This window comes from Rhinoraja longicauda, chromosome 3 (genome assembly GCF_053455715.1).
Source record: "Rhinoraja longicauda isolate Sanriku21f chromosome 3, sRhiLon1.1, whole genome shotgun sequence".
Classification (NCBI taxonomy): Eukaryota; Metazoa; Chordata; class Chondrichthyes; order Rajiformes; family Arhynchobatidae; genus Rhinoraja; species Rhinoraja longicauda.
In genome coordinates, this window is record NC_135955.1 from 66,394,975 (window position 1) to 66,418,293 (window position 23,319).

Below are 23,319 nucleotides of genomic sequence, written 5' to 3' on the forward strand. Positions count from 1 at the left end.
ATGATGCATGGGTTTTCACTTCAAACCAAATCACTTATTTTACCACTTATGTTGCCAATACCAGTTTCAGCAGTCAGTGCACAGCTGGGTGGTGGAGAAGTAGAAGGAGCAGTGTGGGAGATATAAAAAGCAGCTGTTGGTGTCCAGGAGTAACAGCTTCTGGTGGTGTTGAGAAGGAAGGCAGGCATGAGCAGAGCGGCCATTTTGGAGAGGTGGTGTATTGAGGTGCTGCATGTGAGGCATCAATAAGGAGGCAGAGCAGAAGGTGATGAAAAGACCTTTCTTTGTCTGTGATTCTTACGTGGTCGTAGTGCAGGATGGCGGTTAGTGGCACGGATACGCTCCTCCGGCAGGATGTGGGGAGTTAGGGGAACCTCCAGTGTCTCTGAGGACTACATCTGTGGGAGCTGCAGCTCCCGACTGACTGAGTCAGGAACTGGAGCTGCAATGGATGACGTCAGGATTGTCTGGGATAAAGAGGATTCAAGGGTAGGGGTTATAGTAAATACAGAAGTGGATACACAAGTCAACGACTGCAAGTTTAATCGACAGGAAAAGCAGGAGCAGGACAAGGAGAAAGGAAAGATGGTTGGATTAAATTGCATTTATTTCAGTGCAAGAGGCCTACACATAATGGGTCCAATGGTCTCCCTCTGTGCTGCTTAGTTTAGTTTTGTTTAGTTTAATTTAGTTCAGTTTAATTTAGAGATACAGCCGGTTATCTGGCCCTTCAGCCCACAGAGTCCGCACAGACAAGCGATCCCCTCGCATAAACACTACCCTACACAAACTAGGGACAATTTTTACATTTACACAATGCCAATTAACCTACAAACCTGTACGTCTTTGGAGTGTGGGAGGAAACTGAAGATCTCGGATAAAACCCACGCAGGTCACGGGGAGAATGTACAAACTCCGTACAGACAGCACCCGTGGTCCGGATCGAACTTGGGTCTCTGGCGCTGTAAGGCAGAAACTCTACCGTGACGCCACCATGCCGCCCTTTTCAGATAAGAAACAGGAAAAGAGTGAACTGAAAATATTTGCTCCCACGTCCATGATTAAAAGTATCCAAATACTAATGTGGAATTGATCTCAAGACATTGATCTATTCACAAAATGCTGGAGTAACTCAGCAGGTCAGGCAGCATCTCGGGAGAGAAGGAATGGGTGACGTTTCGGGTCGAGACCCTTCTTCAGACTGATCTTTTTATTTCTACAAATTCAGGACTTTTATGTTAATATGATTACATATCCAAAGTCAATAACTAAAATTTAATAGATTAGTTTAATTTATTATTGTCACGTGTACCGAAGTACACCATAGCTGAGGAAGAATGTGCTGAGTTCAGAGAAGGCCCAGAGGAGGTTTACAAGAATGATCCCAAGGAATGAGTGGGTTAACTGATGATGAGCAATTGATGGTACTGGGCCTGTACTCACTGAAGTTTAGAAGAATAAGGGGGGACCTCATTGAAATGTACTGAATATTGAAAGGCTTGGATAGAGTGGGTATGGAGAGGATGTTTCCACCAGTGGGAGAGTCTAGGACTAGAGGTCATAGTCTCAGAATTAAAGAAAGTTCCTTTAAGAAGGAGATGAGAAGGGATTTCTTTAGTCAGAGGGTGGTGAATCTGTGAATTCTTTGCCACAGAAGGCTGTGGAGGCCAAGTCAATGGATATTTTTAAAGCAGAGATAGGTAGATTCTTGATTAGTATGGGTGTCAGAGGTTGTGGAGGAGAAGGCAGGAGAATGGGGTTAGGAGGAAGAGATAAATCAACCATGATTGAATGGCGGAGTAGACTTGATGGGCCAAATGGCCTTATTCTGCTCCTATTACTTATGACCATGTGACAATGAAAAGCTTTTGTTTGTGTGCTATCCAGTCAAAGAAATGACGATCCTTGAATATAATCAAGCCATCCATGGTGTACAGATAGAGTGTAAAGGATATAATATTTAGGGCAAAGATATAACATTGAAGTCCAATAAAGTCTGATTAAGATAGTTTAAAGGTGTCCAATGAAGTAGATGGGAGGTCGGGACCGCACTCTAGCTGATGAGAGGACAATTCAATTACATGATAACAACTGGGAAGAAACAACAACAATTACAGAGTTTATAAAGAGGCAATGCCATTTGGGCCAACAGGACTACATCAGCCTTTACATTACTTCACAAAGGCCTCCTCTCTCCCCCCACCCCCCCCCCCCCCCCCCCACCCCCCTCCCTCCCCCATCAATTCAACTCAATGCTTTCTTTCTTCATTCATGTAATTACCCGGAGTCCCTATAAATTAATTTAGTATAATTTAGAGATACAGCATGGAAACAGGCCCTTCAACTCATTGAGTCCATGCCAATCATTGATCACCCGTTCACACTAGTTCAATGTCACCCCATTTTCTCATGCACTTCTTAGACACTGGAGGCAATTTGCAGAGGTCAATTAACCTACAAACCTGTACGTCTTTGAGATGTGGAAAGAAAGCGGAGCTTCAGGATGAAATCCACGCGATCGCAGGCAGAATGTGCAAACTCCACAGAGACAGCATCCAGGCTCAGGATGGAACCCTTTGCGCCACTGCGCTGTTCATACTTACAATTCAATACAACTATCATGTTCCCAGAATATTCTTCAGAAGGAATTTGGTGGAAGCTCCAGATAAATATTAACAGTTCAAAGTTATAAACCTCAAAGGCATGCTTTGCCAAATGTTTGCAATGAATAAATGCATGACTGTATTCATTTATCTGGCACTATATAGCATCTTCAATACATCCACAGTAGTCCCAGGAAATTAATTGACAACTGCAGGAAAACAGGATTGTAAATACTCACAGAGCAACATTCGCTAAGCTGTAATTTTAGTGTTTTGTCTTTTAACAAAGGCAATTTTCACCTTTATTTATCTTTGTTTTAATTGTTTTATTTTAATCTTCTAGCTTCCCTTTACAGGATAATGTTGGGAAAGAAATGCAAACAGCAAGTATTATACATATTTGTGGCATCTTTTTGATCAATCTGCACATTAGGTTGTTGTCTGTGGGTCCTGAAGCTATGTTCTAATCAGGACTTTGGCATTACAAGCTACATATTAAATTAATTTGTTCTGGGGTAAAGCATTTCTATCATAAACCATGCTGATGAATACATTTACAATTCTTAACAGGAATTGTTACTTTTATTGCTTTAAAAAAACTAGTCCCACTGATTATCAGGAAAAAAATTAAGGAAGATCCTGTGCTTATTTGCATCCAAAGGCCTATTGCACTGTTTTTGTTGCAGACCAACAATCTATGAGGTAAAGAGAATCTCTTTCCCTTCACAAATAGCTCTGCATGCAAGCTGGTAAACATTGGCCACAGGTCAATTATTGCATTCCACAACTATAAATTCTGCTCAATAATAAATGCAATGTTTTTTCTGGCAGTATTCTATGGGAAATTCCTAGCCTAATAAAATAATACGTGAAGCATTTATGAACGGAAGGCGTGGGAGATAACACAATGATCTACTATACATTTATAAAGATTTGGGAAACACGACTAGAATTTGAACATATGGCCTCTTGAGTCTGCTCTGCCATTCAATAAAAACATGCCTCGTCTGATTTCAGCCTCAACTCCAGTTACCTGCCTATTCCCTATAACCTTGTCTATCCCAGACTTGCATCTATTCAATAACTCAGCCTCCGTAACTCTCTTGGATCGAAAGTTCCAAAGATTCATTACCCTCAATGAGAACAAACAGCTGCTCACTTCCATTTGAAATTAGTGACCTTCATTCTCAGGCAAAGCACCTTTGTCAAGATTCTCACTTGAAGAGAAATATCCTTTCAGCCACCACCTTGCAAGTACCCTCAGAATAATATTATGTTTCAATAAGATGCTCTCTCGCTACAACTTCAGTAGATACAGACAGGCCAAACTTTCATATCCCTTCATCTCAGGAATCAATTTCTCAATGCTTTTCTGAACTACTGTAATTGGGTTCTTCTTTAAAAAAGGGGACCAAAATTGTATGCAGTACTCAAGATGTAGTCTCACAGACCTCTAGTTTTATGCTTCATTCCCTGTGCAGTGAAGACCCACATTCCATTTACTTTCCTATTTACCTGAAGTGGCTGTACACTTACTTCACATGCTTCAAGTAAAACGACAATGAACTTATTCTACACAGCATTTTGTGGTATATCTCCATTTAATCAACATTCTCTCTTCCTATTCTTCCTAGCAAAGATAGTACCCTTACATATGACAAGATTATGTTCCATCTGCCGTTTTTGCCCTCATGCTTCATCTTTCTATATACTTTTGCAGATTCTGCGTATGCTGCTCTGAACTTGCTTTCCCAGCTGCTATTACCATTCAAAATTGCATGAATATGTTTGGTTTCTTCATCTTAGTATTTATAAAGGTTTAGTTTAGTTTAATTTAGTTTAGAGCTCCAGCATAGAAGCAGGCACATCGGCCCACCGAGTCTGCACCATCCAACAATCACTGCTGCACTAGTACTATCCTCCACATTAGGGACAATTTATGGAAGCAAATTAACCTACAAACCTACATGTCTTTGGATTGTGGGTGGAAATCAGAGCACCCAGAGAAATCCACTTGGTCACCGGGAGACCATACAAACTCCGTACTGACAGCACCCATAATCAAGATCAAACCCGGGTCTCTGGCACTGCAAGGCAGCATCTCTACTGCTGCACCTTAGTGCTGCCCTAAATATGTTGTAAATAGCTGACACCCCAATCTGTGGCACCTCATGCGCTGTTTTCCATTCGTCAGCCAACTCTCGTTATATTATATATTACTGCAAATAACTTGAGCCCTTGCCATTTGTAATACTTGTATGTAAAATCTTACCTTATGGAGGCTTCCAGGAAATCCAGCTACACCATGCTTTCTGATTCCCCTTAGTCCTGGTTCCTGTTCAGATACCACATTAAACTGTTGTCTACAAATGGCAGTCTCTTGCAGAGTGATTTGTAGCATGAAAATTGAGGCTAACTATAGATCTGTCAATTCCCATCCTGAAAAACTAAAGAGTTTCATACCTGTAGAAGAAGCTTTTGCTCGTAACTTTGGCTTTGGCCAAAGTAAGTTTCTACCTTTGTTAAGAAAACTACAGGAACCTTGCAATGCAATCACTGACTAAAGTTGCAACTAAATGAAGGGCCTTCAAGCTGTGCCACATTCAGTTGCTACAAGATAAACCTTTTGCAACATAATACCAAGCATCCCCGGCTACTTTTATATCTATCAGTCATTGTTCGTGGATAGCATTGAATTATTGGAGCTTATAAAGTAAAGAATGATTAATCTGCTCGTCCAAACCGTTAACATGTTTGATGGTTGTTATTTTCAGATTGGCATTGTTTTCCTGTCCATTTATTGCCGTCTATGTTTGTCCTGCATCTGACATTTTTGAAAATCTTTTTCCTCAGTTACATCAATTAACAATCAGCTATCTGATCAATTGTTTGGAATACATATATTTTGGCATTCCTCTGCATCCCAATTTATTTAAGTTGAGATCTGCTGCTTTATGAACACTAGACATAAAGATTGTAGTGGTTTCTTGTAGCTTGTACAACTCTTGAAGTTGTGTAGGGTATGTATGCAGAACTGCTTTGAAGGTCTATAATTTGTGAGAACTAAGCACATGATTCCTTTCACTTTGTGCATGCAAACAACAAAAAAAATCTCCCCTGGGCCCTGTACAAAAAAATAGTTCAGCACCTGTTTCCATATGTTATGTAAATTCTAGCACCAAGAAATAAAGGAAATAACTGTTGCTGGGATAAACCAAAGAGCTGAAAATAGAAAGGAGACATGTGGTACACCAGATGCTTGAATCTTGTGCAAAACACAAAGTGCTGGGGGAACCCAGCAGGTCACACAGTATCTTTGGAGGGAATGGACAGGCAACGTTTCAGGTTGGGAACATTTTTCAAATTGTTTGGAGCTGGGGGTGAGTGAGAAAGCTAGAAAAGAGATGTGGGGGTGGGTCAAAGCCTGAAAAGTGGTAAGTAGATGAAGGTGAGGAAAGTTGGATTGGCAGATGGGTGAAGTAAGTGTCAAAGGGGACAAAAGGGTGTCAGTTTTGGAGAGAAGAGGGGTGAAATGTAAAACCAGAGGGAGGTTAGAAAGGATGTGAAGTAGCAATTAAAGTAAGATAAAGATCAGATCAAAGGTTTTCAAGAGTGAGTTAGATTCAGCTCTTAGGGCTAACTGACTCGAGGGATATGGGGAAAAAGCAGGAACGGGGTACTGATTTTGGATGATCAGCCATGAACATATTGAATGGTGGTGCAGGCTTGAAGGGCCGACTGGCCTACTCCTGCATCTATGTTTCTATGTTTCTAAAATGTGATAGGGCCTGAATATGTGGTGCAAGCCATGGTTCTGGCCACCTAATTTACAAAGATGATCTCACAAAGGTGTTAGAACTCTTTCTTCCTTAATGCCCATTTAAATTATGAATCAAGGATGAATATAATTGTGGATATCCATATGTTGAATGGTACATTGTTTTGCATTTCTCACCTGTCATGTTGGAAGCTTAGGTGCAGAATTAGTGTTTTTAAACAAGCACAGATCCAAAGTCTTTCCATGCCATATGCTTCTGGACAGTTTCCGAAAAACTTTTCTTTAATCAATCTTAAATTTTCTTTCAGAATTATATCTCTACGAATCTGGATCGTCTGAAAAAATAAAGGAAGAAATAGCAATAATTATCAACCTAGCTTTCAGGGAGAAACATGAAAACATTAATCTTTCTTCTTGTTAGATACTATAAAACTCAGATTTTAAATTTCAATTATTTATTTTATTCAGTTCACCTTGCAGGTGTGCATGGATCTCCAGCTGTTGTTTTGTTCCTGCATCTGCATGAGAAAGCAATTGACAGAGTGCAATATGACCTCATGGAAGCGCCTAGAAACCCAGGCAGATGACAAGAATAACAATAATACTGGAAATGTGCAGAGCTTTTACCAGCATCTGATTAAAAAACAATCAAATCAAAGGTCTGTTTCAGAAATTGCACTGCACATCTTTCAAGGGATCGGGTGATTCACCAAACATTGTCAGTATTGCCAAATATCTATGCACTGCCCATGAATTCAATACTACCTTGTCTTAGATGGTTCACAAGCTTGTTAATGCAGCTCCTTTCCATTCCAATTTTGATTTATTTTCTGTTTTGATTGAAGCAACACCATCTTTTAAGTGTTGCTTGTTAATGGCCCAAATTGTTAATGGTTTGCAGGTTAATTGGCCTCTGTAAAATTGCCCTAATGTGTCGGAATGTGGATGAGAAAATGGGATAACCTAGAACTAGTGTGAACGGGTATTCGATGTTGGTGGGACTTGGTGGGCCAAAGGGCCTATTTCTATGCGTATCTTTCAATTCAATCCAATTCAATTAATCTACACATACATTTTAGGAATTGTTCCTTTTGTCCATGACACTGTGCAATTGTCCACCAAGGAGGACCTCAGGCTTAACCAAGTCCATGTTTCCTGTCCATGGAAAAACTCACCCATGCTTTCTTTTTAAATATTTGTGAAAAGCTATTGTCCACTTTTACCGAGGGTCTAGGCCATGGTCGTGACTTGAACATTGAGGATTGTCTCCACAAATAGCTGTTTATCAAAGTCCTTCACCTATTCTAACCAGGCTTACTTTAACATTATTTGATCAGATTCTACTTTAGGTACATAAAATACAAATTCGACATAGTCTTTCAAATTTCCAGTCTTTTTGATGGAAGTCCATTAAAATAACAATTGAAGTATGTTTGGATGCCGAGCGATTTCTAGTGCAATACACTCATGACAGTTCCTCTAATTCACAACATAACATTTACGTTGTTTCCTTATAAAGTCTTTATCTTACAATTTAATTGACCCGATTGAAACAAAGTTTGTTTCTTTTACTATCTCTCCACTCTTTTCTCTTTTGCAATGGGCAGCGATTTCATTTATTAATGACAATTACTTTCATGCAAACATATGAATCAGGAGCTCGAATAAAGCACTCAGGCTCCCAAACCTGCTCTGCTGTTTAATAAGATCATGTATGATCTGATTCAGGCTGAGGTTTAGTACTCAAGCGGCATAGATTCCAGGGGAAATTCCAGGGGCTACCTCTCCATTGGTAGAAACCTTTTCTGGCATCTGCAGCCATGAAATATGCCCCATACAGTGACAATTGTGACACCAGGCTAAAAACTACAATCATTCTGAGTCCAGATGGCAGCAACAAAATCCATGGCAAGGTTCCTGCCTCTTGCACCCAAGTGGTTTACAACCTTTTTGCCTTTAGTATTCATTTGACTTATCCTCCAAATTCACTTGTCAGTTCCATGTCCTCAGATATAAAGAAGGCCATACCACCACTCCAATCTCTGCAGTGTTGTTCCTTTCTCACCCCTCAGAATTGTGCCCTAAATAAAATGGTCTCACATTGTTACATCGCACTTCCATTCAGGTGGTTATTCCATCTGGCTCCTTCAACATTAAGTCCAGCAAAGGTTCAATGGTCTTTTATTGTCATGTGTACCGAGGTACAGTGAAATTTGCTTTACCATACAGTCATACCAAAAAAACAACAAGATACAAAAACTACATAAAGGTTAAGCATAAACAGCCACCACAGTGGGGTGTGGGAATCCCCAGGGCACACAGCATAAGTGGAGACCCACAGCCATCAGTTCAATGTCCGGGCCACACACACGCTCCTTAACTGTGATGTGAGCAGAGTTGTACCGACTGCTGTTACTCTCTCTGCAGACTCTGTCCGCCCGAACAGTCAGAAAGCCGTCCACACTCGCACTAGACACCGGGATGTCCTCATGGCACGATGTCCCCGCAAACACACAGAGATCACTGCACTCACGGCACTCCCTCCGAGTCCTCACCAGCACAGGCAGCACATCCATCTTGTTTTTCAGTGATCTCACATCCCCCACTGTGATGGAAGGCAAATAACCTTTACCTTCTTCCTCGTTTTCTCCCGCGGTCGGGGCAATCAAAACATCCGCAGTCAGATTCTACTTTAGGTACATAAATTACAAATACAACAAATTTAATTAATATCCGCAGACGGGGCGATCGAAGCCCCAGCATCGGTGCGATCGAGGCTCCCGCAATCGGGGCAGTCGCAGCTCCTGTGGTTGGAACTCCCGAAGTCGATCCCTAACAAAGGGACAGCCAGCTCCATGATGTTAGGCCGCAGTGTGGACGCAGATACGATATGGAAAAAGTCGCATCTCCGTCGAGGGAAGAGATAAAAAATGTTTCCCCTAACCCCCGCCCCCCACCCCACCCCCCACCCCACCCTCCACCCCACCCCCCCCCACACCCCACACCCCACCCCACACCCCACCCCACCCCACCCCACCCCACCCCCCCACCCCCACCCCACCCCACACCCCACCCCACACATAATACAAAAAAAAAGATGCACTAAAACATACAATTAAAACAGACTAAAAACAACAAAAGAAGAAAAGGACGAAACAGGCTGTTGGTGAGGCTGCCACTTACGGCGCCACCCGGTGGTTCGTAACATTGCAAATTACACCTCATTAACAGCATCAACTTAACAAGGTGTCGCCAATTATTTCCTCTGATCTCTGGTTGCATGTGCTAGACGGTACGGTGGTGCAGCGTAGAGTTGCTGCCTCACAGCGAATGCAGCAGTGGAGACCCAGGTTCGATCTCGACTACGGCTGCTCTCTGTATGGAGTTTGTACGTTCTCCCCGTGACCTGCGTGGGTTTTCTCCGAAATCTTCAGTTTGCTCCCACATTCCCGACTGCAGGAGAAAACGAGGAAGAAGATAAAGGTTATTTGCCTTCCATCACAGTGGGGGATGTGAAATCACTGAAAAACAAGATGGACGTGCTGCCTATGCTGTGCTGTGTAGGTTAATTGGCTTGGTAAATGTAAAAATTGTCCCTAGTGGGTGTAGGATAGTGTTAATGTGTGAGGATCATTGGTCAGCGCAGACCTGGTGGGCGGAAAGGGCTGTTTCTGTGCTGTGTCTCTAAACTTTAGCTGTCGAAAACATATGATTATATTGAATTAGGATGTCCCTTCAAGGTTTCCGCTGTGTCCTCTAGTGAGTTCTTATCTGTAATTCATGATGTGAATAAGTCATCAATGTCTCCAGGGCATCCTCGAGCAAAAAAACATCACCTTCATCTTCACCTACATTGATGTGTTTTGATGTCTGTGTCCATCTCTCATAGCTTGGTTATGGCACTGAGGTGCAGCAGTAGAGTTGCTGCTTTACACCACTTGCAGCGCCAGAGGCCCAGGTGCAATCCGACAACAGGTGCTTGTCTGGATGGAGTTTGTACGTTTTCCCCGTGACCACATGGGTTTTCTCCGAGATCTTCGGTTTCCTCCTATGCTCTAAAGACATACAGATTTGTAGGTTAATTGGCTTGGTATAAATGTAAATTGTCCCTTGTGTGTAGGAGACTGTTAATATGCGGGGATCACTGGTCGGTGTGGACGTGGTGGGTCAATGGGCCTGTTTCCGAGCTGTATCTCTAAACTAAACTAAAAACATATAATTTGCCTTTAAGATATTTCCACTAATTCTGGATGTCCAAAAAAATGGTTGTGTTGTCTCATATATTTTAGAGTGGTTCACACATTGAACATTTCCAGTGCCTGTCATTGTCAACGTTCTACATTCAGAAACCTGTTGTCTATACACCTCATAGTAGATCACTATCCATCTGTTCCATCAAATAGCAACATTCCAAATTCCAGATCAATATACTTTTTCAAGCTCATTGTTATTACTGCATCATAAGGCAAATAAGGGAGGTCAAACTACCAACTGAAATTTTTTCTTTTTAATTTTGGGGGTAGAGTTTGGGGGTTCAAACTCAGTTTTACATAGTTATATACTGCATCCCTCCTTCCCTCCTTCATCCTCAACAGTGAGACGTTAATTTCTCTCCTGTCACAATTGCTTCCATAAAATGAACAGCTCTTCAGAGTTCTGACTTGCATCCCTCTCTACTCCTGATCTCAACCAAGAACCTCCTTCAATCTGTTAAAGTTTGGAAGTGGAGAGTGAGATTTTGGAAACAATTTACTTTCTGACCAATCTTTCCAGCTAAATAAATAAAATAAAAGATAACAGAAACAGAGCTCTGGTTCCATTTTTATAGTTTTTATATCCTTGGCGTTGCTGCAATTTAAATGAAATTTTAGAGCTTGAAACAAAATGGACTCTTGTTTTCCAGTGTTCCAATGGCAGAAAAATTGATGCTGCAGGAAATCTAACATTCCCCTCGAGTACACTTACCTAAAATAGTTCTTCATGCAAATAAAATCTTGCCAGATTAATGTGCTATTTTAGAAAAGTGACTAAAAAAATATATGTGGAATAATTGCCTCAAGGCCCATTGCTGCACTCACTGTCTAGACTCATGGTTGAAAGTTGGACAGTTAAACAACATGTGAGAGAGTTGTTGGCCTTCCGCTATGGAAAAGAACCCTAGTTGAGTCACAGCCTTAAGAAATGGAACATTTCTGAAAACTGCCAGAATGAATGGAAGATGAAATGTTTGTGGTAGTTTTCAGATTTAGTCATATTACAGTGGGTGTGTGGTGGCAGGATAGGTCTCCACTTGTCTGTGTACTTGGAGATGGATTTGACATTTCCCTGGTTAACACTTGCTTTACTTTGACAATGCCAAGCATATTGTCTGTTTGCTTTCTGAATCTACAATAAAGTAACCCAGGTACAAAATGGTACAAAATGTTTCTAATATTAATTCAATGAATTCAGAATTTATTCAATGAATTTAGTCATTTTAATTTGAAAATATGTACTTGTACATAAAATAAATTATAAATGCACACCAGGAATAGTAGAGGCAAGCCGTGTTGGGGTAAATGAATCATTCATCATCCATGGTTACATCAGTGAGCATTGGTAAAGCAGTAAATACAGAAACAAAGCAGCAGTGAAGATCATTGTGATTGAAATTTCTGGAAGGTAACTGAATTCTCTTATTCACTTTGTTTTATTTTAAAGTTTGGCATTCATAAATAATAATCAATAATCAATGTGTCGCTGTGAATTAATGTTTGCAGCATAGCCTTTGTTCACTGGCTTGCGATGTAATCAAGCTTAAGAACACACCAAAAAACATAATCTGTCCAACTAGATTCTTTGTAAACTGTATCCAGCTCTTATGCATTGCACACTGTGCTCAGTCAATCAAAATAATGGTCTCCATAGGTAGCCATATAATGGCATGTCATATTTTCTTTAAATTTGTGTGCTAATTATATTTCTTGAAGCTCCATTAATTTCATGACTAACTAAAGAATAACAAACCATTTAGAAAGATACATTGCTAAGAAGGGTTTAGATGGATATGGGCCAAATGCAGGCAGGTAGCACTATTGTAGATAGGGCATTTAGGTCAATATGGACAAGTTGTGCCGAAGAGCATGTTTCCATGCTGTATGACTCTATGACTCTACAACTAAACTGGAGATGACCACTTTGGAAAATTGTGAAGGTTTAGGTCAGTCTTTGGCAGCTCTTGTATTTTTGGCGGCTTTTCTTTGGCAGCTCTTGTATTTTTGGGATAGTGCACCTTCAAAGATACAGTGTAGAAAGCCTTGTAAAAATAATCATTATTTTAGATGGTAATGAAAATCCTGTTCTTGGATATGTTGGCATTGAAATGGCATCCGCTATTTCAGCTTCCAAATAGCATATTCAAACCGCTGCAGTGAAACTGCAGAACAATTTGTTTGTGCTTTGTTTTATCTGCAGCATCTGTGTGGATCAACAGAATCTGGATTCACTGGGGAAAAATACTTAGAAATGGCACAGCTGTTCTGAGCCAGCATGCAATTACTGAAGGACATATACATTACTTGTTGATACAACTGAAGCTTCAAGCGTAAAAGATAATGTGTTGTTTCAGGACGTGTAAACATCTGCCACCTGCTGTCCAAGCCCGTAGAATAATATAGCACAGGAACAGACCCTATGGTCCCCAATTCCAAGCAAGATGCCGTTAAACTAATCTTCTCTGCCTACATCCGATCATCATCCCTCTATTTTCTGTATTTTCATACACCTATCTATAATCCTATTAAATGCCACTATAGTATCTGTCTCCACTGCCATCCCTGATACGCACCTACCACTCTTTGTGTAAAAGACTTGCCCTGCACATCTCATAGAAACATAGAAACATAGAAAATAGGTCCAGGAGGAGGCCATTTGGCCCTTCGAACCAGCACCGCCATTCATCGTGATCATGGCTGATCATCCACAATCAGTAACCCGTGCCGGCCTTCTCCCCATACTGTATCCCTTGATTCCGCTAGCCCCTAGAGCTCTATCTAACTCTCTTTTAAATTCATCCAGTGAATTGGCCTCTGCTGCCTTCTGTGGCAGAGAATTTCACAAATTCACAACTCTCTGGGTGAAAAAGTATTTTCTCACCGCAGTTTTAAATAGCCTCCCCTTTATTCTTAGACTGTGCCCCCTGGTTCAGGACACCCCCAACATTGGGAACATTTTTCCTGCATCTAGCTTGTCCATTCCTTTTATAATTTTATATGTGTTTCTATAAGATCCCCTCTCATCCTTCCAAATTTCAGTGAATACAAGCCCAGTCTTTCCAATCATTCCTCATACAACAGTCCCGCCATCGCAGGGATTAACCTCGTGAACCTACGCTGCACTGCCTCAATAGCAAGGATGTCCTTCCTAGAATTAGGAGACCAAAACTGCACACAATACTTCAGATGTGGTCTCACCAGGGCCCTATACAACTGCAGAAAGACCTCTTTACTCCTATACTCAAATCCTCTCGTTATAAAGGCCAACATGCCATTAATGGCCTACGTGCCATTAGCGGCCAACATGCCATCTCCTTTAGACTTTTTCCCTCTCATTTGAAAGTTATGCCCTCTAGTCTTTGACATTTCCATACTGCGAAAAGGGCTCCAGCAGTCCACATCATTGATGCCTCTCATTATTTTATGTACTTCTATTGGGTCTCTCCACAATCTCCAACGCTGCAGTGAAAGTAATCCAGATTTGTCCAACCACACCCTATAATTAATACCTTCTAATCCAGGCATTCTGGTGAACCTCTTCTCAACCCTCTCCAAATCTTCCACATCTTTCTAGTAATGGGGCAGCCAGAACTGCACACAATCCCCCCAAATGCAGGGATGCAGTGCTGCCGGAGCTCACCGGAGCGCCACTCCGGCACCTCTGGTCCAGGGATGCAGTGCTGCCAGAACTCACTGGATCGCCACTCCGGCATCTGTCCAGGGATGCAGTGCTGCCGGAGCTCACCGGAGCGCCGCTCCGGCACCTCTGGTCTGAAGAAAGATCTCGATCCGAAACATCACCCATTCCTTCGCTCCAGAGATCCCGCTGAGTTACTCCAGCATTCTGTGTCTATTTTCAGCGTAAATCAACATCTGCAGTTTCTTCTGACACATAACTTCCCGACGGGCTATTGACTGGGAACGCGGCCGGAGACCTTTATCGCGACGCCACGGTCTCGATGCCTCTTGGATCGCAGTGTAGAAGCCTGGGTCGGGGCCTCACGGGTAAAAGCCTGGGTCAGGCGAAGCGGCCGACGGAGCCCGCAGCTGGGGCCTGGGTCGACACCACAGAGGCGTGGAGTGGGGCGTCGACAGCGGTGAAGCCGCGCGACGATGGGGCCGCGGCGGCGGCGATGCCTCGCGGGTCGACCCGCAGTCAATGGTTAATGAGAGCATGGAGGACCGCTGTGAGGGGAGGGAGGGGAAGAACAATGGAGGACCCGGCATGGAGGGATCGCTGTGGGGAGGGATAGGACAAAAGGAGGAGCCGCCGTGCTTTGTAACTTTGTCATTTTTATACACTGATTCAAATTTTAGATTGAAATGCATTAAAAGCCAAGATGCTGGAAATATGAAATAAAAATGTTAAAAATGCTGGAAACACCCAATCGGACAGGCAATATTATAATAAGAGAATCGTTTAGCGTTTCAGACCCGTTATGTGATTTATTTCCTCGGCGTCAATGCTATATTTTGTCATATTAACTTAAGTTAAGTATTTTCTCTTGGGAGACTAGCTTGCCCCCCCCCCCCCCTCCCCCCAGCAAAATCTGAAATGACACCTCTGTTTGACAGCTCCAGCACCTAAAATTAGCACTGCAACACTGCCCAAATGTAGCTTAACTAAAGTCCTATAAAGGTGCAACATGACTTCCTGACTCTTATACCCAATGCCTTGACCAATGAAGGCAAGCAGACCATGTGTCTTCCTTACCACTCCTGTTCTCTTGTTCAATTGTCTGTAAAAAGGAACAATCCACATTAGTCAACCCTCAGATCTATGTAACATTCTCTCTGATGCTGCATCAGGTACTGTTGCCATTTTCAAGGAGCTATGGACTTAGACCCCAAGATCTCTCTGTACATCAGTTAAGGGTTAAAGGTCTTGCCTTTAGGTGCCATTTACCAAGTCTTTTCGCAACCAGACTGTTTTCTCTCATAAATAATTATTTATGGAATTTATAGGAAGATTGGATCACTGGCACAAACCTATGAAAGTCATTCCACAAGCGCACATTTCAACCTACAATCACTTTTGATTTGCATTCAAAATGAAACAAAGTGTTTGATCCTGAAATACCATCATTTTTATATTTACATAGAAACATAGAAAATATGTGCAATAGACAATAGGTGCAGGAGTAGGCCATTCGTCCCTTCGAATCAGCACCACCATTCAATGTGATCATGGCTGATCATTCTCAATCAGTAACCCGTTCCTGCCTTCTCCCCATACCCCCTGACTCCGTTATGCTTAAGAGCTCTATCTAGCTCTCTCTTGAATGCATTCAGAGAATTGGCCTCCACTGCCTTCTGAGGCAGTGAATTCCACAGATTTACAACTCTCTGACTGAAAAAGTTTTTCCTCATCTCCGTTCTAAATAGCCTACCCCTTATTCTTAAACTGTGGCCTCTGGTTCTGGACTCCCCCAACATTGGGAACATGTTTCCTGCCTCTAACGTGTCCAACCCCTTAATAATCTTATATGTTTCGATAAGATCCCCTCTCATCCTTCTAAATTCCACTGTATACAAGCCTAGCCACTCCAGTCTTTCAACATATGACAGTCCCGCCATTCCGGGAATTAACCTAGTAAACTTACGCTGCACGTCCCCAATAGCAAGAATATCCTTCCTCAAATTTGGAGACCAAAACTGCACACAGTACTCCAGGTGCGGTCTCACTAGGGCCCGGTACAACTGCAGAAGGACCTCTTTGCTCCTATACTCAACTCCTGTTGTTATGAAGGCCAACATTCCATTGGCTTTCTTCACTGCCTGCTGTACCTGCATGCTTCCTTTCAGTGACTGATGCACTTGGACAGAAGTAGGCCATTCAGCCCTTCGAGCCAGCACCGCCATTCAATATGATCATGGCTGATCATCCAAAATTAGTACCCCGTTCTGGCTTTTTCCCCATATCCCTTGATTCCCTTAGTCCCAACTCTCTCTCTTGAAAACATCCAGTGACGTCCATGAATATTTACAATGGTACCCTCAGGTTTTTTTTGTGTGGGGGCATTTGGGGGGGGGGTAGAGGAGTTTGTAGGCCATTATTTGTAGGCAATGAATAAATGTGTAGGAAGGAACAGCAGATGCTGGTTTAAACTGAAGATAGACACAAAACGCTGGAGTAACTTAGCGGGACAGGCAGCATCTCTGGAGAGAAGGAGTAGGTGTCGTTTTGAGTTGAGACGTTTCGTCTGAAGAAGGTTCTCAACACAAAACATCACCCATTCCTTCTCCCCTGAGATGCTGCCTGTCCCACTGAGTTACTCCAGCTTTTTGTGTCTATCTTCGGCAATGGATAAATAGTGGGTTGAGGTAGGGTGGTGTTGAGCAAACCTACGGTGACATACTTAATTACAGGTAACAACTCAAAATGAGTCACAAACACCTTTTTGGTGAGTTATTTTCTGGGGATTTGAAATATAGCTGTAACAGACCTGGGGGAATATTTTAGATTTTTTAGATTTAGAGATACAGCGCAGACACAGGCCCTTCGGCCCACCGGGTCCGCACTGCCCAGCGATCCCCGCACATTAACACTCTCCTACACCCACTAGGGACAATTTTTTTACATTTGCCCAGCCAATTAACCTACATACCTGTATGTCTTTGGAGTGTGGGAGGGAACCGAAGATTTCAGAGAAAACCCACGCAGGTCACGGGGAGAACGTACAAACTCCGTACAGACGGCGCCCGTAGTCAGGATCGAACCTGAGTCCCGGCGCTTCATTCGCTGTAAGGCAGCAACTCTACCGCTGCGTCACCGTGCCGCCCTATGGGTGGCATATGGGTTTGACAACAGATCAAACATATGGGTTTGACAACAGATCAAAGTGGCCCTTCTAACTCAAGGGCCAAGCCTACATAATACCTACCACTTCACAGCAAAAATTGTGACCAGGGAACAACAGCTGGAATAGACTTGAGAGAACAATTAACATAATACATTTGATAGATAAAAGAACATTTCCAGAACAATTTGTTGCTCTGAGATCAGAAATATGTACACAGCCACATCAACACCAAAATATTCTGATCTGAAATTTAAATGGAGATTACCTGCCTCAGCATCAGAAAGAATGCCACCTTGGTCTGAGGGTTGTCTAATGTGGATTATGCCTTGTAACAGACAATTGAGCAGCAGGGTGGAGACTAAGTTGGGAGCCTGTGTCTGTGTTGTCTGTCAGCACAATAAAGCCCCATAGTTTAGCTTAGTTTAGTTTAGAGCTACAGCGAGGAAACAGGCCCATCGGCTCACCGAGTCCGCACCGACACACTAACACTATCCTACACACACTAGTTACAACTTACACTTATACCAAGCCAATTAACCTACATACCTGTACGTCTTTGGAGGTGTGGGAGGAAACCAAAGATCTTGGAGAAAACCCACGCGAGTCACGGGGAGAACGTACAAACTCCGTACAGACGGCGCCCATAGTTAGGATCGAACCTGGGTCTCGGGCTCTGCAAGCGCTGTAAGGCAGCAACTCTACCGCTGCACCACCGTGCTGCCACCATTTCTATCCCTCCCAATCACACCTCACATTCCACTCCTTCTATTACATTACATTTGACTAATCTAAGTATTAAACAACTTGTAGAATTGAAATTGATGAATAATCATGGATATAAACACTATTATCAGTTTATCTGAAATTGGCAGTTTTTTTAAAAAATTGAAATTGCAGCAATCAGTGGAATCAGGCCCTTCGGCCCATCGTGTCCACACCAACCATCAATCGCCTGGTCACACTAGTTCTATGTTAACCACTTTCTCAACCACCCCCTACACACTGGGGCAATTTACAGAGGCCAATTAACCAGCAGACCCGCACATCTTTGAGATATGAGAGGAAACCAGAGGAAACCTTGTGGAAACCCACACGGTTACAGGGAGAACATATAAACCACACAGACAGCACCTAAGATCAGGATTGAACCTGGATCTCAGGGGCTGTGAAGCAGCAGCTAGGTCACCTGGGTGTTTGTAATCTGATTGTCTGAAGTCCATCAATCATTGAATTTGGTCAAAATAATCTGACTAATTTCTCCTCATACTGTTTAGTGAATTGTAAAGGCAGTGAAAACATCTTGAAGTTAATTTAATAGAAATTTGTAATTCAGAAGAGCATCAGCAATGTGTAATTTTTGGTGATGTGCTGTCAAATTAAATCTATAAGACAAATCAGCTGAGGTGACAATTGGCAATGAAGCATTACTGAATGAAATGAAGCCTCTTGATTGCTTCAAGAATGAAGCAGCGAAGTCTAGCAAACACATCTGCAACAGCTGAAAATTAAGTTCAAATGAGAGGTCACAAGAATTTTTCCCAAGTATATGTTGGTGTTCAAAAGCTCTACTGGTTCTACAAAGAGCTGCAAAATGCAGCTATTGGCCAATCCAATAGAATCTAAATGACAAAATTATTTAAACAAATTAAGAAATTATTGACACAAATTAACTTAGCATGTGTAGGAAGGAAGTGCAGATGCTGGTTTAAACCGAACATAGACACAAAAAGCTGGAATAACTCAGTGGGTCAGACTGCATCTCTGGAGAAAAGTAATGGGTGATGTTTCGGGTTGAGACCCTTCTTCAAACCTTAGTGTGAACTTAGTAGAACTTAGTATGGTTTGCTTTCACCATTTCACATTTTATAATAAAATAATCAGCTGTTTCCTATTAAAAAGAAATAGGGCAATTCATCATATGCAGAGAAATGATGAAGATAGTCCAGTTGGAGAGGATCTTTATCAATCCTTCGGCAATAGACAGGTGAGGAAATAGTTGGGCTATAATGTTGTTATGTGAGAAACAATGGCTGACTACCTTCTTAAGAAACATCTTATGTTTGACTATAACAAGTTTCCTGGTGTTCCATTCTAGGACATCAAGATGTCCTCTTGTTGCAACTGAAGAAGGGTTCCATGTCTGAAGAAGGGTCCCAACCCAAAATGTCACCCATCCTTTTTTTCCAGAGGTACTGTCTGACCAACTGAGCACTTTGTGTCTATCTACGATGTCCTCTTTCTTCAGTAAATGTTGTTTCCGCCCTGCTGTCATAGATGGATCCCTCGCCTGCATCTCCTCTGTGGCCTGTAGATCTGTATTTTCTTCCCCTCCCCCAAGATGGAACAAGGATAGAGTTCCCTAGGTCCTCACCTTTCACCACACCCACACCAACATCCAACACATCATTCTCTGGCATTTTCATCCCCTTCAATGTGATTCCCACAGCAGTCACCTCTTCCCATCCCCACCCCATTTCCACTTTCCGCAGAGACTGTTCCCTCCAAAACCCCTTGGTTCATTCATTCCTTCCAACCCAAGCCATCCCCTCCCCAGGTACTTTACTCTACAACCACACAAGATGTAACAACTGTCCCTATGCCTCCTTCCCTATATCCACCCTCGCAATCCTTCCAGGTGAGACTAAGGTTTACATCCACCACCTCTAACCCCATCTACTGCATCCGGTTTTCCGAATTCAGTCTCCTTTACATCATCGAGACCAAGTGTAGACTCGGCAATCTTTTCACTGAACAATTGCGCTCGGTCTGCCGAGCATGCTGCGCTTCTTGGGTGACAACCATTTTAACTCCTTTTCCCATTCCCATACTGAAATTTCCGTCCTGGGCCTCCTCCATTACCAGTGTGAAGCCACATACAAACTGGAGGAACAGAAGCTCAATTTTTGCTTCAATTGCTTACAACCCAACAGTATTAACATTGAATTTTCCAAGTTTAGGTAACTAACCTACAAACAACCCACCCTTTCTCCCCCTCGTTTCCCTGTGCCCTACCTGAATTTGCTCAAATATTTATGCTTCCGCTTCCGCTTCCCCTTCCCCATCCCCATCCCCATCCCCATCCCCATCCCCATCCCCATCCCCATCCCCATCCCCATCCCCATCCCCATCCCCTTCCCCTTCCCCTTCCCCTTCCCCTTCCCCTACCCCCTTCCCCTATCCTCTTCCCCATCTCCTTCAACCTATATTTGTTCCTCTGGCTTCACAATTTACACCTCCCATGTCGTTATCTCTTGATCTCACACCTTTTGTCTTTTCATCTCTGGCCTTTGCCCAGCCTTCTGCCAATTAACTTCCCCCCCGCCCTCACCTGTATCCACCTACCACTCGCCAGGCTTTCTCCTACCCCCACCACTTTTACTGCTTTCTCCCCACCACCAGAATCGATCTGAAGGAGGGACCCGACCCGAAACATCACCTATCCATGTTTTCCAAAACCGCTGCTGACCTGCCGAGTTTCTCTAGCACCTTGTGTGTTTTCCTGGCAACTAATCCACACTGGTTACCTTTCAAAGTGTCAATGACTTAATTACTATTAATGACATTGATAATCTGATGAATTGTGAGACATTTTAGCTGCTTTTAGCACTAACTATTAGAGATAATTCTGGTTATGATTTAATTTAGTATATTGCATAGGAATATTGATTGAAAACCTACTACTATTTTCAGGTTTGTGTAAACATAGCCAAAATAAATTAAAATATAGAAGAAAGGTGGATGTTTAAAAGATTATAAGACCTTAAGGCCATAAGACATGGGAACAGAATTATGCCATTCAGCCCATTACAGTCTACTCCGCCATCCAATCCAGGCTGACCTATTTTTCCCTCTCATTCTCCTGCCTTCTCCCCATAACCTTTGACACCTTCACTAATCAAGAAAGTTTTAGGTCTCTATGATCCATAGAAATGTGTTCACAACTTGATTTTTTTCTCAAATTGTGACATTAATTCTACACTTCTGCAGATTTGAATTGTATGCATGCAAACAAATGCTATTGTCTATTTTAACACGCTTGAGCTATCCCTTCTAAATTTTGATAAACTTTTATCAAGGTTTGTTTATTAGAACGAACTATAAAAAAAATAATTCAGCTCAGTATTCAGTTATTTATATTCGAAGCACTTACTTTGCAATTCAGAATTATATGGAAATTTAATGTCCTCTGTTCAGCAAATGCTTTTATCTCTTATGCATTTTCGTTCTAAGAAATCAAAAACTGCTTTCAAGTAATCTGTTTGAAGGAAAATTTGATCACAGAACAGCAAAGAAAAGATAGTATTCATGCTGCACAATCAAGTAGAACATATTTCTCACTCTACATCGCCTGTGCTAATTGCTTCACACCCTTTTTTCCATTGAGCAATGTGTTTTCTGCAGTCTTGCTCCATCTGCCTAACTGCTTTAAGGATGAAAGACAATAGGTTATTTATACAAACTGGCTGATACAAAAGAACTTTTGATGAATCCAGCCTCTCAAATGCTAGCTTTTGGCCTATGAATGTTTTAAAATCAGATAAAAAATAAATTTATTTTGAAATACAGTTTCCTTTCATTCATTTTCAGGATCTGGGCAAAACAGAAAACCGACAGCAATTATTGCCCATCCCATCCCTACTTGCCCTTGAGAAGATGGCAGTGCAAAGTTTTTTTTTAAATCAATGAAGTCTTTCTGGTGAAGGTGCTGTTATGGAGGCTTTTGCTAAATGTGTGGGCCCAATGTTGCTGCAAAAGTGATATGTTGCCAATAATAGGCACAAAATGCTGGAGTAACTCAGCGGATTAGGCAGCGTATCTGGAGAAAATGGGTAGGTTATGTGTCAGGCCAAGACTTTTCTTCAGACTAATTGCAGTGGGGCAGGGTGAGCTGGGTGGGGGGGCAGGGTGAGCTGGGTGGGGGGGCGGGGAAACTGATGGTGGGAAGAAAACCAGGACAAATCGAGGTCAGCAAAAGATGACTTCAGGCAAGGAGGTTCCCTGATATTTTGCTGAACACTTACGCCGGTTACCAAAGCCTACTGGATCTCTAGGTGCCTAACCACTTTAACTCCTGTTCCCATTCCCATACATACTTTCTGTCCTGGGCCTTCTCCATTACCAGAGTGAGGCCACGCACTAATTGAAGGAACAGCACCTCATATTTTGCTTGGGTAATTTACAACTCAGCAGTATGAACGTTGAATTCTCCAATTTTAGGTAACTTCAACAAAACCTCCCTCCCCTTTTCCCCTTCCCCCCACTAAAGGTATGTTAACATAGGTGGATTACTAGTCTGATAAATTAAGTGCATCTCCATCACAGTACCTCAAACAGTTTTCACCTTCCTTAAGAATTGGAGAAAGTAAATTGGCAATGTGAACACTCATTGTTGGCTAGTAAGTGTTCAGGCCTATTCTTAAAAGCATTGCAACCTTTTCTTCGTTGATGTAAATGAATTCTTCTGCTCGCTCAGTAATATGTTTTGCTAACTGCATTAAAAAATCCATACACTGATAGAAGATAATCATATCATATCATATCATATATATACAGCCGGAAACAGGCCTTTTCGGCCCACCAAGTCCGTGCCGCCCAGTGATCCCCGTACATTAACACTATCCTACACCCACTAGGGACAATTTTTACATTTACCCAGCCAATTAACCTACATACCTGTACGTCTTTGGAGTGTGGGAGGAAACCGAAGATCTCGGAGAAAACCCACGCAGGTCACGGGGAGAACGTACAAACTCCTTACAGTGCAGCACCCGTAGTCAGGATCGAACCTGAGTCTCCGGCGCTGCATTCGCTGTAAAGCAGCAACCCTACCGCTGCGCTACCGTGCCGCCCTCATCATGCGCAGCGGTAGAGTTGCTGCCCCA